We start from the raw sequence: 16,282 nt of genomic DNA, 5'->3' as shown, positions 1-16,282 counted from the left end.
ATTAGTAAAATTTTGGTTTTTTTTTTTCTAAATACCCAAGTTGCAGGAATTATTCTAAAAAATATGGTGCAATGTCGCCTTTAACGCCGATAATTTGAAAATCTGTACAATTTCGACCGTATTTTTGAAAATAAGTTTGGAGATATGAGTATTTTTTGTGACGGTCCAGGAATCCGGGGGCCTGGATTCTGACGTCACCACGCAAAACCATTTTTAAAACACTTTGGAAACCTGTATTTTTTTTTATTAAAGATAATGAAATCCAGAGAATTTAAAACTTGAAATTCAAAACTTGAAAACCATTATAAAGGATTTAAAAGAGAACACTTTAACCCCCTTAAAACAGCAGGATCGCATCCAGGTTACAGTATTGAAATTAGAATCCACCACTAATATTACACAACTTCTCTTACCAAATCAGATCATCTTCGATAAGAAGAATCACTGTCAACCTACTCCAGCCATGACTTACATCTGAATCTTCATAGCATAACTCTGGCTAGCACAACCCTTATCAACTTCCCTGAACACTCCTCGATCACTGGATCCTCAACTCTGTCTCCTCGCCTAGCATTAGCCTTATTCACAATCTCAATCAATCATCTCATCTTTAAGCCTTTCTGAAATGGTTAGAAAGAGAATAGCAAGAGTGAGCAACAATGCTCAGCAAGTAGTAATAGTAACAATGAAAGTTCTGAAGTGATATAACAGAAATTCTCGAGTTCAAGATATAAAAAGATTCAACCTGAGTTCACAAATTCAGGTATTGTATAAAAGAATCACAATACCTTGCAGCAATAGAAACCTGAGGAATTCAATCCTTCACAAGAGAATTATTGAATTGGACTATCATATTTTAATTAAAAACCAAGGTTAGGATGCTGATCAGTCATACCTAACCCCGAGCAGGCCCCGCCATGCTCTATCACTGGATCCAAGGCACTCATTGGCCTAACATGACCATTCATCTGGTCTGACCACTCATCTGGTCTGACCACTCATCTGGTCCACATGTTTATATAAAAACAATAATCCAATTCTCTAATTCAATTCAAGAAGCCAATGTAAATCAACAGAACAGCATCATAAATATCATCAACAACAGAATTATTCCAAATCAAACTTTGATAATAATCTATTCATAAATCATGATCCATCATTTCATAAATCACAGTTCAGGAAATCCCCAACTATTCAGTATCCTCCATTATCGGCTAAGTTAACGAGCCTGATAATGGTGGGTTGAATAATCAAGAAGATCCCAATTCATTCAAAGCTCTAACTATCACTGAGCAACACATGCTTCAATGACAATATGAACTTCGAATTAATTAATAAAACGGAAATTCTTTAGAAACTTGAAGAACAGAAAGAATAGCTCCGAACACATGCACTTTTAAATATAGAAAGGAAAGGTACGAATTCTTGCAACAGATACCAAAGGAATGGATCAGAATATTTGCAATATATCCAAGAGAAAGGTTTAGGATACTTGCCTTAAATCTGACTCCAGTCTCACATCTCAATCTCATCTTTCCACTTTCACAATCTATGCTTCTCATAGTCTCTAGACCATCTCTGGCTATACTCTATCTACCGTACATCTTCGCTTCGCTTACTCGATTCATCCCTTATTCGCTTTGTAACACCACGTGACTTTCTGAACGTCTTCGGGCATACACTTCTCGTCCAAATCCTTTACGAGAATAAGATAACACTATAATCACTAAACAATCGATCGCATATACATATCACGCATATCGATACCCACTTATATACCCCTTTAAACTTATCACATATCACTTAGCACATAATCATTCTTTGACTTTATCATATAGTCAAGTCATATTCTACATAACATGTTATAATCAATAATCATATAAATCATATCGAAAATCTGCCAGCATCTTGTCTAGTTATAAGATTATCCACCTGTCAACCTATTCCCAACCAACAACCAACCAACCAATTCCAATTCCTATAATCCATATGTTCTTATCAAATCATGGCACTATGTCATATAAGTCATTTATCACATATGTACTATATTAGGAATAACCACATATATCACGTAATCATCAATTCATAACAAACAAATCACGTATAGTTACATATTGCATATTACATAGCATATAATCACATTCTAGATTCAATCATATTATCTTGTTATATTAAAATAGACTTCACGAGCTTCTATCTCTCTTTCGTTTCACTCGATTCCGACTTACGGATCAAAAGATATGTTTAAAACCGTTTTCTCACTCTTATATCGACACATAAGACATCCAACCAATAGCAGACAACACATTACACATAAGGTTTCCCACCCCAATAGAGGTCAAATCAAATCTTGAGTTCAAAATGATTTTTCGGGAATTTTCTGTAATTTTTAAACATTTTTCGGAATTAAAATCGATAAAAGAATCACTTTTCGGATAAATAATCAAGTCCCAAATACTTGAAATTGGACTTGAAATCATTCATAACCAATTATCGAGCCTTGAATATAATTTGGAAAAATATTTTAAAGCTCGAAACTATTTTTCGGAATTTTTAAATCAAAAAGGATTAATTAAATCCAATTAATTAATCAATTAAAATCAATTAATAATTAATTAAAATAATTAATCAATTAATATTTAAATTAATTGACTAATTAAAATAATTAATTACTAATTAAAATTAATTAATAAACTAATTTAGATTTATTTTTGAATAAAGAAATAATTAAAAATTATTTTTGGAATTTAAAATAATTAAATAAAACAATTTTAGAAAATTAAATCAAAAGGTTTATTTTGTAAACTTTTGAAAGTTTTTGTCCAGGGTTTAAAGTGTAACTTTCCAAAAGTTCCAGGGGGTAATTTGTAATTTTCAAAACTCGAGTACAATGACTTCATCATCTTCATAAGTTGGGTGACCAAACGGCACGTTGTCGCCGTTGGCACCCCTGACTCGCCGGAATCGGCTAAACAGGCCTCGGGCGGCCACCAAACTACGCATAACTCGACTACCGATCACCAGGAACCTACACACTTGATCAGAATCACCAATCGTCGCCGGAAAATCGAAGCAAAAACCCGCCGGCGAGTTTCTTTCGAAACTCCGGTGACCCCTTTCCGGGAATCCCACATAACTTTTGAACATACCCACAAGTTCCTCTCTTCACGCTCTATCCAACCATATCAACCGATTGCTCATGTGATTAACAGATAAGAAACGCCCAAATCTCAATTGAAAATATTCATAACCCACGAAGAACACTCAAGAACACCTACTCAAGAATTAAACCACTGTTTCTATATGATTCCGAACCCCAAATTCAACATATAATATATCAAAATGACGAGAAAAACACGCTCTACAACATAGAAGCATCAAAACAATCAAACAAGATCGTTTACAAAAATTCATCTTTAAAATTATAATAATTCGAATTTTAAAACTTCAATTACTCCCTACCTGTGAATCTCATGTTGTTTTTGATGATTGATTTGGGTTCTACTCTTCGATATCTTCGATTTGACTATTTGCACGCTTGATTCTGACTCCAATAACACCTTCAAATCTTCGTTTGATTATGAAGAACACGAAGAACACGAAGAACACCACTCGATTTCTCTCGGTATTCGTGGAAAGAAACTGGTGAAATGATTTTCCGGGTGAAAATAAGCTCTAGAAAGGTCTATTTATATTTACAAATAATTGGTACCCCTTTGGATCGTATATGACATGAAAATACGTATTTAATAGCTTTATATTAATAAAGCGGAGTCCAATCGGTACTGGTTTTCGAGATAATCATCAAAACGGGGCTTTTTAACTCAATTATTGGTCTGCGGGTCCCATTGCAATTATTACAAGATAAGGATGAATATAATAATCAAAATATCTTGTTTCACGCTTATCGAGACAAACTGGATAATTATCAACAATTCAAATACCCGCAAAACTCCGCCGGACCGACTCCGGGAAAAACCGTACTCCGGATCGAAAAAGTCAAAACACGAAAAGTGTCCGGAATATTCAAATTAGGCTAAAGGTGAGTTTTGTTGAAACTTCCGGGAAGAAAATTTGCTACCTCGTTACGAGTGGACGGTTTTACGGAAGTCAAATAATTAATCAATAAATATAAATATACGCAATTAAATCCGTAAATCGATTATAAAATCATCTAACATTCCATAAATCGATATGAAAATATCCAAATAAACTATATTTTCTCCTGAGCATATAGAAATTGAAATCTCTCAAATCCGAGCACATATGAGCGGTCAATCCAATAATTCAGATAATACAGAATTCACAAAAATTCATATATTAATCATATAATATTAATAATTAATCATAACTAATTAACAAACAAATTCACCAATACCACTTAATCACATAACACATATATTCACATAATATTCATACAGAATTTTCAAAACAATATATGAAAATCAGTTTTTTAAAAAAAACAATTATTTATCAATAACACAATAACCCGGGGTTTAAATATAAAACTTTGAAAACTCATTAAACTGGAATAAAATATTAAATCTTATTCCTTTCTTTTTAAGAAAATCATTTATAATATTAATAAAAATATTTTTAAAATCCGGGTTATTACAATCTACCCTCCTTATAGGGATTCCGTCCTCGGAATCAGAGAAAGAAGGAGTACGCAATATTTGTAAAATCCATATTAATCCACAAAACAAGTATAATCATATCAAACTATTCACATAATCAATTCACTTTTCAACTCAAGCCAGCAATAATATTTAGACAAATAGATTTATAACAATCAAATCTAAATTTAAAAATATGGGATATTACATTCTACCCCCCTTATAAGGATTCTGTCCTCAGAATCCGCGATAAGAACTAAAACGTATCATTTATAAGATCATTATACACGCTTCATAATATCACATGCTCATCCGCCTTTGATCAACTTTGGCATACCTTCAAAGTTAAAGAAATAGGAGAATCAAAACCTTCACAATTGCAAACTTCATTTCCCAAGAATCAATCCTTGGGAATTTCGGAGGAACCAGATATTTTCAAAATAGGTCACATTGGAATACAAGAGTGACTGGGAGATCAATACGATCAAATGAACTTCATGTTGCGTGTCCATATTAGACACTACTAAAGGTTTTTAACCTTCTTGTAATCACAACACACACAAGTGATGGCGTCCCATCCAACTCCTATCACACAGACAGGTATACCTTGTGTCCCCTATACATAGGGTTGTTCATCCCAATCAGATGGAAAGAATCCAAGAAATCTCAAGGAGCATCAAGAATGTTAGGGATTATCGAGGAATATATTAAGGAACATCGAAAAGATATCAAGGAATGTCAAAGAGTGTCAAAGAATATCAACGAATATTAAGGGATATCAAAGAATATGAAAGAATATCAAGGGATATCAAAGAATATCAAATAATATCAAGAAATTCCACTGTCTCTTCATAAACACGCCTTTATCATACACCGATTCAATACTAACTCACACCAATAATCAATATCATTATCATCTTAGAATTTGAGAAATTGAAAATCTCATTTATCGAAACTTTGGTCGAAAGGATATCATGATAATATCTCACTGATGAGAAAAACAATCCAAAAGAATCTTAGTTGAAGAGAGGTATTGCCAAGGTCTTCTCAGATTTTCGCTCTGCTTCAATAAATCATTGTTCGATATATGTCTTCTTTTCAACGTTCTCGATAATCGATCGCTGTTGATTCGTAATAGTCTCGTAAGATGTCATCGTAGACGTTATAGTTCGTAATAAGTCTGGCCCAAGTAGTTCACGTTCCCATGTTTCATCCAGTTGCCTTTGAAGTCCATAGCACAACATGTAGCATATCTTCGATTTTCTGAATTGTCGCCCTGTGGGTTATGGGCCCACCTTGTCCCGCTTAACTTAAAACGTCGTCGTCGAGGACTAACGTTCTAACTTACTCGCAGACATCACATCTAATAACTGGACTCAATTCCACGTACTCTCTATCATTCACTTCTCACCTATCAACCAATCTCTCCTTCTAATCCAATACAACTCATACTCTACACTTACTCTTCATATCTTCACTCAAAACAATACACATCTTCCAAATATCTGACATGGTCAACATACTATGAACCATGCATTTATATCATCCTCAAATCAATACAATAATCCAATTTCAAATATGCAGTATAGTCAGAATACTCTGAACTCTGCATTTTCACCATTCTCAACTCAATCATTCACTATCAAACTCTTCTATATAGGTCTAATACTGACCTTTTCCACAATTCACCATCTCAATTAATCAACATACTAGAAATCATATGTCTAAACTTAAGAATCCTAATCTCTTTAAGTATCCACACTTAACTTAATCATCTAACTAGACCCTAGTCTTCTCTCACATTTCTAGACTATTCCTAGGTAGTCTGACCATACCTCTATGTGAGGTTACATCACATTCTCCTCTTTAAAACCTAAAACTATAATCTAATTTCAAATACATAAAACCTGTTGCTCTGATACCAACTGTGACGGTCCAGGAATCCGGGGGCCTGGATTCTGACGTCACCACGCAAAACCATTTTTAAAACACTTTGGAAACCTGTATTTTTTTTATTAAAGATAATGAAATCCAGAGAATTTAAAACTTGAAATTCAAAACTTGAAAACCATTATAAAGGATTTAAAAGAGAACACTTTAACCCCCTTAAAACAGCAGGATCGCATCCAGGTTACAGTATTGAAATTAGAATCCACCACTAATATTACACAACTTTTCTTACCAAATCAGATCATCTTCGATAAGAAGAATCACTGTCAACCTACTCCAGCCATGACTTACATCTGAATCTTCATAGCATAACTCTGGCTAGCACAACCCTTATCAACTTCCCTGAACACTCCTCGATCACTGGATCCTCAACTCTGTCTCCTCGCCTAGCATTAGCCTTATTCACAATCTCAATCAATCATCTCATCTTTAAGCCTTTCTGAAATGGTTAGAAAGAGAATAGCAAGAGTGAGCAACAATGCTCAGCAAGTAGTAATAGTAACAATGAAAGTTCTGAAGTGATATAACAGAAATTCTCGAGTTCAAGATATAAAAAGATTCAACCTGAGTTCACAAATTCAGGTATTGTATAAAAGAATCACAATACCTTGCAGCAATAGAAACCTGAGGAATTCAATCCTTCACAAGAGAATTATTGAATTGGACTATCATATTTTAATTAAAAACCAAGGTTAGGATGCTGATCAGTCATACCTAACCCCGAGCAGGCCCCGCCATGCTCTATCACTGGATCCAAGGCACTCATTGGCCTAACATGACCATTCATCTGGTCTGACCACTCATCTGGTCCACATGTTTATATAAAAACAATAATCCAATTCTCTAATTCAATTCAAGAAGCCAATGTAAATCAACAGAACAGCATCATAAATATCATCAACAACAGAATTATTCCAAATCAAACTTTGATAATAATCTATTCATAAATCATGATCCATCATTTCATAAATCACAGTTCAGGAAATCCCCAACTATTCAGTATCCTCCATTATCGGCTAAGTTAACGAGCCTGATAATGGTGGGTTGAATAATCAAGAAGATCCCAATTCATTCAAAGCTCTAACTATCACTGAGCAACACATGCTTCAATGACAATATGAACTTCGAATTAATTAATAAAACGGAAATTCTTTAGAAACTTGAAGAACAGAAAGAATAGCTCCGAACACATGCACTTTTAAATATAGAAAGGAAAGGTACGAATTCTTGCAACAGATACCAAAGGAATGGATCAGAATATTTGCAATATATCCAAGAGAAAGGTTTAGGATACTTGCCTTAAATCTGACTCCAGTCTCACATCTCAATCTCATCTTTCCACTTTCACAATCTATGCCTCTCATAGTCTCTAGACCATCTCTGGCTATACTCTATCTACCGTACATCTTCGCTTCGCTTACTCGATTCATCCCTTATTCGCTTTGTAACACCACGTGACTTTCTGAACGTCTTCGGGCATACACTTCTCGTCCAAATCCTTTACGAGAATAAGATAACACTATAATCACTAAACAATCGATCGCATATACATATCACGCATATCGATACCCACTTATATACCCCTTTAAACTTATCACATATCACTTAGCACATAATCATTCTTTGACTTTATCATATAGTCAAGTCATATTCTACATAACATGTTATAATCAATAATCATATAAATCATATCGAAAATCTGCCAGCATCTTGTCTAGTTATAAGACTATCCACCTGTCAACCTATTCCCAACCAACAACCAACCAACCAATTCCAATTCCTATAATCCATATGTTCTTATCAAATCATGGCACTATGTCATATAAGTCATTTATCACATATGTACTATATTAGGAATAACCACATATATCACGTAATCATCAATTCATAACAAACAAATCACGTATAGTTACATATTGCATATTACATAGCATATAATCACATTCTAGATTCAATCATATTATCTTGTTATATTAAAATAGACTTCACGAGCTTCTATCTCTCTTTCGTTTCACTCGATTCCGACTTACGGATCAAAAGATATGTTTAAAACCGTTTTCTCACTCTTATATCGACACATAAGACATCCAACCAATAGCAGACAACACATTACACATAAGGTTTCCCACCCCAATAGAGGTCAAATCAAATCTTGAGTTCAAAATGATTTTTCGGGAATTTTCTGTAATTTTTAAACATTTTTCGGAATTAAAATCGATAAAAGAATCACTTTTCGGATAAATAATCAAGTCCCAAATACTTGAAATTGGACTTGAAATCATTCATAACCAATTATCGAGCCTTGAATATAATTTGGAAAAATATTTTAAAGCTCGAAACTATTTTTCGGAATTTTTAAATCAAAAAGGATTAATTAAATCCAATTAATTAATCAATTAAAATCAATTAATAATTAATTAAAATAATTAATCAATTAATATTTAAATTAATTGACTAATTAAAATAATTAATTACTAATTAAAATTAATTAATAAACTAATTTAGATTTATTTTTGAATAAAGAAATAATTAAAAATTATTTTTGGAATTTAAAATAATTAAATAAAACAATTTTAGAAAATTAAATCAAAAGGTTTATTTTGTAAACTTTTGAAAGTTTTTGTCCAGGGTTTAAAGTGTAACTTTCCAAAAGTTCCAGGGGGTAATTTGTAATTTTCAAAACTCGAGTACAATGACTTCATCATCTTCATAAGTTGGGTGACCAAACGGCACGTTGTCGCCGTTGGCACCCCTGACTCGCCGGAATCGGCTAAACAGGCCTCGGGCGGCCACCAAACTACGCATAACTCGACTACCGATCACCAGGAACCTACACACTTGATCAGAATCACCAATCGTCGCCGGAAAATCGAAGCAAAAACCCGCCGGCGAGTTTCTTTCGAAACTCCGGTGACCCCTTTCCGGGAATCCCACATAACTTTTGAACATACCCACAAGTTCCTCTCTTCACGCTCTATCCAACCATATCAACCGATTGCTCATGTGATTAACAGATAAGAAACGCCCAAATCTCAATTGAAAATATTCATAACCCACGAAGAACACTCAAGAACACCTACTCAAGAATTAAACCACTGTTTCTATATGATTCCGAACCCCAAATTCAACATATAATATATCAAAACGACGAGAAAAACACGCTCTACAACATAGAAGCATCAAAACAATCAAACAAGATCGTTTACAAAAATTCATCTTTAAAATTATAATAATTCGAATTTTAAAACTTCAATTACTCCCTACCTGTGAATCTCATGTTGTTTTTGATGATTGATTTGGGTTCTACTCTTCGATATCTTCGATTTGACTATTTGCACGCTTGATTCTGACTCCAATAACACCTTCAAATCTTCGTTTGATTATGAAGAACACGAAGAACACCACTCGATTTCTCTCGGTATTCGTGGAAAGAAACTGGTGAAATGATTTTCCGGGTGAAAATAAGCTCTAGAAAGGTCTATTTATATTTACAAATAATTGGTACCCCTTTGGATCGTATATGACATGAAAATACGTATTTAATAGCTTTATATTAATAAAGCGGAGTCCAATCGGTACTGGTTTTCGAGATAATCATCAAAACGGGGCTTTTTAACTCAATTATTGGTCTGCGGGTCCCATTGCAATTATTACAAGATAAGGATGAATATAATAATCAAAATATCTTGTTTCACGCTTATCGAGACAAACTGGATAATTATCAACAATTCAAATACCCGCAAAACTCCGCCGGACCGACTCCGGGAAAAACCGTACTCCGGATCGAAAAAGTCAAAACACGAAAAGTGTCCGGAATATTCAAATTAGGCTAAAGGTGAGTTTTGTTGAAACTTCCGGGAAGAAAATTTGCTACCTCGTTACGAGTGGACGGTTTTACGGAAGTCAAATAATTAATCAATAAATATAAATATACGCAATTAAATCCGTAAATCGATTATAAAATCATCTAACATTCCATAAATCGATATGAAAATATCCAAATAAACTATATTTTCTCCTGAGCATATAGAAATTGAAATCTCTCAAATCCGAGCACATATGAGCGGTCAATCCAATAATTCAGATAATACAGAATTCACAAAAATTCATATATTAATCATATAATATTAATAATTAATCATAACTAATTAACAAACAAATTCACCAATACCACTTAATCACATAACACATATATTCACATAATATTCATACAGAATTTTCAAAACAATATATGAAAATCAGTTTTTTAAAAAAAACAATTATTTATCAATAACACAATAACCCGGGGTTTAAATATAAAACTTTGAAAACTCATTAAACTGGAATAAAATATTAAATCTTATTCCTTTCTTTTTAAGAAAATCATTTATAATATTAATAAAAATATTTTTAAAATCCGGGTTATTACATTTTTGCAACTTTTTCTAGATTTAACATGTGTCATTTGAAAATATTTAAATTGCATATAGAACTAAGCTGGCTAAACGATACTGTTTTTCTTGATAGTATTTCACTTTAGAAGGAAAAACGTTTCAAAACATTTGATTTATACTTGCAATATAAATTTCCAAAAATATTTTCAAGAGCACTCATTAGAACTTGTTGGTTGTTATTGATTCATTTCTTGTAAATATAATGGACTCACTGTATGTATATTAAACATCATAAACTAAAACATGTCATGTGTTTTTTATACCTAGTTTGATATCGTAGCATTGTTCAATTAAGATTTTAAATAAATTATAACTTTTTTTTGATAAAAAAATAATTATAATTTATAAACAACAACAGGCACAAGGAGGATCATGACCCATGCTGGTGCAATTACCATTACTGTAACCACTAATTACACATTGTTTTGCACAACTCGGAAATTCATTACAACCTCCGATACAATTTGGAGGTTTTTGCGTGTTTCTTCCCCAATTATTTCTAGTGTACTCCGAACAACTAGACGTCGCTTCACTCACTGGTCCTGCAAAATGAAAATTTAGCGAGAGATCTCAGTTTTTCGTTTCGATCGACACATTAATTGTCTCGTTTATCATGCATCTTCAACTAATATCTTACGCTGGAAATGGAATTCGGAATCTAATCTCGTAAATAATAGTTGTACTGTAATTAATCGAGCATCTCAAAAGTAAAAAAAATTGCGTATTCGAAACTTGTAGTATAGTAAATAATAGTTGTACTGCAAACAGAGAAGCTTATTACAACAGAAATTCTGCATAACAATAACATAAATATCATTTTTTATATTCAGGATTATATTTTTCCGATCACAAAATTACTGTACACAAATCCAGTAAACAATCAACACAGACTTACCCAAACTGAGAACCAATAAAAACACTGCAATTCCAAAAAGGAGGCATTTAGGAGAGGCACCCATATTGCTGTGTAATTTTCTTTTTCTTCTCTTTACCTCAAGCTGCTCGATACCCTTTTATATATTTTCCATAACTGAAGAGAAAACGAGTTAAATACTAAATCTCGGAGATCTTCCCGCAGGATAGATATTGCGTTGTGATATTTATTGATCATAAAAGAAGAAATTGATTGCTGGGATTTTTTCATGTTAAAATATTGACAATCTACATGATGTCATTGTTCGTATTATCATTAATATTATAGTATTTTGAACTTATAAAACTCTTATCTAAAATAATTGATACATATTTTAAACAAAAAACATATAATCAAAAACAAATTAAAATTAAACTCCTGATATTAGTTATATTTAATATATGATTTTTAATATATATCAAATCAGTATAACTAGTATAATTTCTAGATTTAATTATAAATATTTTATATGTCTAATTTAGTCGGTCTTTTTCAACCGACTAACATTGAAAATACTATATTATATTAAATATTTCTTATGCAAAACAGTTGAATATATACTAAATTTACATATATCATTATTGAATCGCGACATAAGAGCAGAATCATATATGACAACATTTCTATCAATAATTAATTCGTGACCACATTGCTACTTTTTTGAAAATTGAGCAAGAACATTGATAAAAAAATAATTTTTATTCTATTTCTATCCTCAGAGGTATCAAAGTCCATTTTTATATAGATTCCGGTGAAACATAAATTACAATACACAGTAACTAAAAAGTTAAAATTATAACATTACAGATTAACTTGTCTTGATGAATGAATAATATTTTCTAAATCAGGTGGATTATATTATTTATTAAAACTGAAATAAAAGATCTTACAATTATTTAATTCAAAAACATATCATCAAATATTTATTTATCTAATGATATTCTCCTTAAAAAAAAAAAACACAAATACTACAGCACCGGCACCACCATAGTCGTAATAGTTTATTTACAGTTGTCGCCGCCGTAGAAAACAAACCCACTACACCACTCTTCGCCGGAGAATCACTCAGTCGCAAGGTATATACATACAACCCTGTATCTATACATCACACACAAATTGCTTTGCATCACTCTCTTTGTTTTTTATTTCTGTAAATCAATTCTAGTTTCTAGGGTTTCGTTTACTTGCATGATATTTCCTTTCAATTGTTGAAAATTATGTGTATAGACATGTGTATGTGGATGAATTAGTCTGATTGATGTGAATTTGTTTTTTTCGAGTTGTCGAAACTCGAAAGTTAGGGTTTGGATTATGTGTGTAATTGGGTTATGAGTGTGTGGATTTGTAATCTGTTAAGTAATCAGTGTTGTGGAAGCGATGTGTTTTGATTATTCGTGAGGCTCGGAGTTGATGTAGTTAGAGGGTGTTTTGTGATCGCGACCACAAAACATGGTCGCGACCACACCCTCTAACTACATATAGATCACAACACACCATATAATCATTATAATGTTTTTAGTGATTATTGTTGTGGAAGTGATGTGCTTTAATTAATTGTGGTTAAATGATTATATGGTGTGTTGTGATCTATATGATGTAGGAAGAGGGTGGCAGTGGCATTTAGGTGGTGTGAAACTAGTCTGCCTTTTGGTTGCGGAGAGTTAGGTTTTAATTTCGTAATGGAAGTTCTGTTGTGATTTTGAGATGATAGATGTAGTTTCTACGGGTGGATGAGAGTGTGTGTCTGTGTGTTGGTTTCGCATTTAAGAGAAGGGCATTTTGTGGTTTTAGTTCTCGGTGAATGTTGTTGTGTTGTTCTTGTCCATCTCAAATACTTGAAGTTGGGATATATTCTGCTTGTATTGAATGTGTTTGCAGCGGAATTTTTGAGGACCTTTTTGTGAGTGTAATATGAGAGGAGATAGAATGGATATTTAAGATTTTAAGTATTACGGTAACTGCAATCTAAGTGATCTAATAAACGTTAAAGGTAGTCATAAGGTTTTAGTTTTAGGATTGGTCACTTTGAAAATGATTGCATCAACATACTTGAGTTGATATTATCTGGGATTCAATAGAGGTATAGGGATGTTATATTCTATATACGTAATATATTTCTATTTGTCACTCTTATCTTTCTGGTGCCAAGGCTTCTTGGTAGACAGGGTAATTATTACTAGCAAATAAATCACTAAGCTAAGTATAACTCAGAGTCACAGACTTGAGTAGTCAAAAGCTGGACACAGAATGAAAGGCTCAACTTTCTAGGAAATGGGTCGGGGCATTGCATTACAAGCATATGGGTAAACAGTTCTTTTCGATGAGGCAGGTGGACTGGTAGATAGCCTTGTTATCATATTTCTGAATGAAACATCTCTATATTTTTCTTATAAGGGAGGGGAGGGGGTTCCGAATGTTGGTTCAGATGAGAGGTCCTTAGAGGCGCTATCAAGGATTTACCAGTTGGGCGAATTTTGACGATAATAACTTCTTCGTTCTTGCTTTGACATCTCCCACGTGTTTGTATGTTGTTTGTTTATAATTTTTTTGTGGACGGTTCCTTCTGTACAACATTGAAATGACTGCTGTTTGTTGCTATTTTGAAGTCAAGACAGCTGGAATAAGACTTTGCAGTACGTGGTATTCGGCCTCAAGTTATGTCTGCTGACCCAGCACTTGTTGATGAAGATGCCTCCTCAGGCTCAGGTGATGATATAAACATGTTGGATGGAAACAATAAGCGTCAGACTGCAACGCCAGGTTCAGGCCGTAGAAAGAGGAGTAGGAAGGCTACTGGTGATGTTATAGTTGATGCTATGCTAGAAATAGCAGCTGCTTCCAAAATGAGAGCAGCTGCGATAATGAAGAATGAAGAACGCTTTTCAATAAGCAAGTGCATTAAAGTTTTAGATGAGATGCAAGATGTTGATCAGCACCTCTACTTCTTTGCTTTGGATTTATTTGAAAATCCCAACTCCAGAGAGACTTTTATTTCTCTGAAAAGTGAAAGGCGGTTAACATGGCTACAGACCAAATTTAATGCCTCTTCGAGTGCAGCAGTCTCGCAACTATAATGATCTTTCCCTTTACCTGGGTTTAGGACCTTTTGTTAGATTCTGTGATCTTAGATGGTCTTTGCTTAACTTTTTATTGTATTTTATAGAGATGACCTACGGTTTGTTAAGTTCTATAAGTCCCGGCTTCGGTTCGTACTTTTGCCATGCTTATAAACTGAGACAAATTTTTGCTTTAAAATGTTACTACTATTTGTTCATATTTGAAACTTCAACATATGATTGCTCATTCCCCTAGGTCGCATTTAAACGCATGCATATCACAGATATATCAACCACTCCCTTTCATCTTGACTTCATTCTTATGTACAAGAAATTTTATCCACGGTTATTGTGATAAACTAATTCTTAATTACATTAATAAAAGAAGATGATAATATTTTTTTGATGTTCTATATCTTTAATATGATTAAATAAAAGATGAATTTGTGTGAGGAAATTGAGTGAGCGGGTATTTTTAAAAGTTTATTCCGACTATAAATTTATATTTTTGTTTGGAAATTAAAATAAATAAATATTCATAAATTATGCCAAAAAGTAGAATGGATGAAGATCCAAAAATCAAAGTGACATATATCATCTAATTTGATCTCAATCTTTAATAATATACTCATTGATTGTATTATTTTAAATAAATTTACCATCCATAATTGTGAAATCATTTTATTAATCATAACGAATTACAAGCTAAATATCATAAATTAAAGTCAACTTTATACTATTTGTTTATATTTGAAAAATGCGATGAATGGTTGTTCCATCACCATCAGCTGACATTCAAATATACACACAGGAAATCTCCGAGAGCTGGTCAAGGGGTGGGGAAGAGAGTTGAAAAAAATTGTGATTGAGGATCGATTATGAGCACTGAGCAGCATAATTTCTCGGTGTTCACATGATCACTTGCCGTGTATTTATGTCTAGCAGGATGGGCTTGAGATCCCAACATTTCAGAAGTCCACCAAATTAATAAATTATATATTTAAAATCTCATGAAAATGTATGATATTATCATATTTTAGTACAAAACAGTTCAGAAAACTTGCAAAGCATATATATGATGTAGTATAATAGAAGACCCTCAACAAATTTCTAATGTCAAATAATTTAAAAGGCCCCTGGTTAAATTTTAGTCCCCTTAAATGATGGGATTGGATCTGTTTAATTGCGGCTTCATGCCTCTGGGAGAAAGCAAGATAAGCCAGTAAGGAGTTCGCACTAAAACTCAACAAATATTGCACTCCTGTTTTTCATCTACTTCTGTAAGACTGTAACAACTAAACCACACGTACGGGC

General features: G+C 33.0%; 2 long non-coding RNA genes across 2 annotated transcripts; one reads left to right on the top strand and one right to left on the bottom strand.

Annotated features, from left to right (window-relative positions):
* Positions 1 to 351: 351 nt before the first annotated feature.
* On the bottom strand, positions 352 to 4,278 carry LOC135147059 (uncharacterized). The gene is made up of 2 exons (XR_010284467.1): positions 3,463 to 4,278; positions 352 to 620 (listed from the first exon to the last, which is right to left on the bottom strand). It is a non-coding gene; the product is annotated as an uncharacterized LOC135147059 (long non-coding RNA).
* An 8,189-nt stretch (positions 4,279 to 12,467) lies between these two features.
* Positions 12,468 to 15,188, top strand: LOC108225415 (uncharacterized). The gene is made up of 2 exons (XR_010284039.1): positions 12,468 to 12,988; positions 14,519 to 15,188. It is a non-coding gene; the product is annotated as an uncharacterized LOC108225415 (long non-coding RNA).
* Positions 15,189 to 16,282: the final 1,094 nt, after the last annotated feature.

The sequence above is a fragment of the Daucus carota genome, chromosome 6, assembly GCF_001625215.2.
Source record: "Daucus carota subsp. sativus chromosome 6, DH1 v3.0, whole genome shotgun sequence".
Classification (NCBI taxonomy): domain Eukaryota; kingdom Viridiplantae; phylum Streptophyta; class Magnoliopsida; order Apiales; family Apiaceae; genus Daucus; species Daucus carota.
Note: the sequence above shows the minus strand (reverse complement) of the source record. Positions and strands in the feature narration are given on the sequence as shown.